This window comes from Hippocampus comes, unplaced genomic scaffold, assembly GCF_001891065.2.
Source record: "Hippocampus comes isolate QL1 unplaced genomic scaffold, H_comes_QL1_v1.1 scaffold54, whole genome shotgun sequence".
Classification (NCBI taxonomy): domain Eukaryota; kingdom Metazoa; phylum Chordata; class Actinopteri; order Syngnathiformes; family Syngnathidae; genus Hippocampus; species Hippocampus comes.
Genome location: NW_017805825.1, coordinates 203,780 through 207,704, shown reverse-complemented (window position 1 = coordinate 207,704; position 3,925 = coordinate 203,780). Strand labels below are relative to the sequence as shown.

Genomic DNA, 3,925 nt, shown 5'->3' with positions numbered 1-3,925 from the left:
GCCGTCTGTTTTGCCGACGTGCAGCGCGATGGGGAGGGCGTGGTGGAATTTCTCCGCCGAGAGGACATGGATTACGCTTTGCGCCGACTGGATCGCACAGAGTTCCGTTCTCACCAAGTGAGTGGAAGACCCCGTGGTACGCCCCTCCACGTCGGCCAGCGGAGCGCACATTCACTCTTGTCCTCGTTTGCAGGGTGAGACCGCTTACATCCATGTCTACGAGGATAGAGGCACCCCCAACTGGGGTCGCTCGCGGTCCCGCTCCAGATCCAGAGGACGCTTTTCGCCGCCCTACCGAGGATCACCACCACCACGTTACCAGTCCCCTCCTCGCATGTCCCGCCATAGTCCGCCTCGGAGATCATCCAACCACAGCCCGCCACCTCGTCACTACCGCTAAAAGCTTAGGATTCACGGAGGAAACTAAGGAGAATGTTCTTTTTTTTTTTTTAAACCACCTTTGCCATCGTAAGACTTTGTTTCTTCCTGCATACATTCCATGGCTACTTCCCTTTTTGTGTGTGTGTGTAACTTTAATATCCTTGTGTGTTGTCTCCGCGCAAGATTTTGACCCATTTGATATGCATCCTGAATTAGTTTGCTCAAATTACTTTTCACAATGTTAAAATATCGAGCAGGTATAGCTTTGCAGCTTTAGCTTAGAAAATTGTTTTCGTGTAGAATCTGATGCTAATCTGATTTAGAACAAATTAGTGAAACTTCAAATCTCGACACTGCAAACCATATTTTTTTGTAAGCATCTGACTGAAGTAGATGGAATTACCATTTTGTGTGCATCTGTACTTTTACAATAAAATGTTAACTTTCTATGATTTTGTCATTAATTTAAAATGTTATCACTGCAGAATACAACTACAGCGTAATGTTGAGGTACCAATACAAATTTAATTTGTTCAAATTGAGAAAAATCCTGCATGCTGGGTGAATGTATTGTTCTCTGCTACAATCTACCTGATTAAAACAGTCATAATTTTTCACAGCTCAAGAAAACACAAGGGACGTGAAATGCAAAATAGAATATTTTAATTCACAATAAATTCTTACAAGTAACGTTTTTAAGACAGGAAAAAAATAAAATTTGTCTTCAATGGAATATTTTTTTTCTGAACTCCGTTCATGGTCAGGTCAAGCCCACGTATAGACACCGTATTGCATTTGATAAATGTGCAGGCTTAAAAGGTACAATGGGTCTCACATTGGATTTAGCGAATTTTGGGGGGGGGAAGCACAGCAGCCAACAACATGGGGTGCGTTTCAGAGGAACACATGGCGACAAAGAATGAATATGAAACACCGGTGCTATCAAACAAGGATTCAAATGTACATAACTGCATGGCCACAAACCACTGCGAAACTACCAGTGAAAGGTAAGAAGTTGACCTTAAAATCAGAAACATCTCAAAGAGCAGCCGACAAGATATGAAAATGGCATCATGTCAATGTATGAATACGCTGTACAGCACAAAGTGAGCAGTCTCAAAATGAGATGCCAACGTTCATCTCAATTGAAACCGTTCAAAGGGCAAGCGAGTACCAAAATGACAATTGTGGAATGATGTTTTTTGCACACAAGTGGTACCAGTACAGAAAAAAAAATTAAAAGCAGCAAGGGTCTTCCAGAAACTCAAGACAGGTGCCAACAGAAGTTATTGAAAGACAAATTGGCAACCAGTGGCACACATCTTGGCTACACCCAGCACTCGCTCCTTTTTTTTTTTTCTGAAGGTATCTTGATTTTTTTTTTTTTTTTTTTAACAGGTATCCTGATCAAAACCAGCTCAGCGTCAGATGCCGTTAGGAAGGTATGACTTCAAATTACACTTTGTATCCCTGAAAGAGGGAAACATTTAAGGCAAAATTAACATCCTGAAGCTGTTTCGACATGGGTACATTCACAAGGTGAACATGAACACTCAAGAATCAATCTGCTGGCTCACTCTCAGTCGAGATGGGAGCAACTGAAAGTCTTCAGCTGACAATCAGGTTTAACCACAAAAGACCCTTACTGCATTTAACACTATTTTTTTTAAACTTGATATTTAAACGAGACGTGAAATATTTAAATAAGCTAGTACTTTTAAGTGAACTAGGAGTGCTCATTTTAGGTCGTGGCGTTTAGGCAAAAAGACGTTAGTTCGAACAGTGAAAGGCAGTTACACGAACAATACTTGGCCTGTGCTCGCACCTCGCCATTCGCTCTCACTGTGTTATTTTCGCCCGATGGTAGCCCACTAGGTTTTTAATCTATATATGTGTTGAGAGGCAGCTCTCAAGCGGATTACTTTTTGCATACAGCGACGCGACCGTGACGAGCCACTTTGCTCGCAACGCTTCGAGCTAGCCCAGGCCGACGAATCCATTTGTGAACTCGTCGGCCGTAGCCATGTTTCTTGAGGACTTAAATTTAACCTTTACCACGCCTAACTTCTCCATGGCCTGTTACTCTTTTCACATTAGGTTTTCTTAACGTCTCTTTTGTCGTTCTCATTGTTGTATTTTATCTAGCATTGAGCCCCACCCATGAGTACTTTGACCCTTTTTTTTTTTTTGCGCTTAACGATTGTGTTAAAGCATCGTCGGTAAAAAATAATGTTCCTTACCTGATAACCTTTTAATTTTGGTTTCACTCTCGTAGTGTAACACAACGAAATAAAGTCAACACTAAAAAATGGCTGTTGAGTCTCTTGAAAAGCACAACATATTCCTGATAATCAAGCCTGCTGTTGATCTTTATTAGACGGTATCCCGCTTTAGCTAAAAGTAATCACTGTGGCTTTATTAGAACATACCCTGATTCATTTTGTGAAACTCGTTGTGTTTCACTTAAAATTTGAAGTTGCATTCTGGTCCAGTTGTACTGAATGTTTCAAGCTGCTTAACCAAGTGTATTCACTGCATTCTAAAACTTTCAGGTCTGGATTCTCAGTACACACCCCTTTGTCTCGGGCTCATCATCTGATCAAAACAAGTCTTGTTTTATAATTTTTATCATTGATTAAGATAAGGAATTGGAGCATTGGACAAGCATTAGTATAACAAGAGCTACAGCTACAAAAACAAGTGAATTTACAGTCAAAGGTGCCCAAAATTCCCTCTCTGTGTCAGCAGCAGGGCATCTTATTCCTTCACCATGTCGGAGGGCCGGATCTATGTCGGGAATCTGCCAATGGATGTCCAGGAGAGGGACATTGAAGATCTCTTCTACAAATATGGAAAAATTCGTGAGATTGAATTGAAGAACAACCGAGGCACTATCCCGTTTGCCTTTATTCGATTTGAAGACCCACGGTGAGTTTTGGGATGGATCCAGCTTCATCCCCATTGGGTATCAAGTGTTTTCTGTAATAGTTCCTCAAGTGCTCCCGGCAGGAAATGGATCCGCAACATGTCTGTAACCGGCCCACCTAGGTAAGGAGTTCTGTGCTCTCTTCTCTTAGGGATGCGGATGACGCAGTCTATGGAAGGAACGGATATGGATATGGAGACTCCAAACTACGTGTGGAGTATCCTCGATCCTCAAGTAAATTTAATCCAATGGGAGGTGGAGGTGGTGGTGGAGATAGAGGAAGTGGACCCAGAGGACGATTTGGACCCCCGACACGGAGGTCTGAGTTCCGTGTGATAGTGACTGGTAGGTGGACATCTACAGTTGTAGCCCATTAATAATACCCCTTGGATGTCAAGTGGACCATTAGGAAGTGGACATGCAGAGTCTCAGGTGTCTCTTGCCCTCCCATGGCGGACGACAGCATAAAGGGACTTGTAGTTAGAAGTCAGGAGCTGCAAGGTAGCTATATCTCATAGCAGATGGATGACAAAGGCACTCGTAAGATGCAAGGCAAGAATTGTTGACGTGTGTCCTCCTCGGTCTCTAAGTGGCGGACTGGAGGACAAGCGGACAAAC

General features: G+C 42.8%; 2 long non-coding RNA genes across 2 annotated transcripts in view; both read left to right on the top strand.

The window, feature by feature from the left end:
• LOC109526058 (uncharacterized) overlaps positions 1–3,919 on the top strand; it is a 7,674-nt gene extending 3,755 nt beyond the window's left edge. Inside the window, exons 2-3 of the long non-coding RNA XR_002170261.1 lie at positions 3,130–3,309; positions 3,459–3,919. This is a non-coding gene — a long non-coding RNA (uncharacterized LOC109526058). The remainder of the gene's footprint in view (positions 1–3,129; positions 3,310–3,458) is intronic.
• Positions 7–828, top strand: LOC109526059 (uncharacterized). Its single transcript, XR_002170262.1, has 2 exons — positions 7–117; positions 194–828. It is a non-coding gene; the product is annotated as an uncharacterized LOC109526059 (long non-coding RNA).
• Positions 3,920–3,925: the final 6 nt, after the last annotated feature.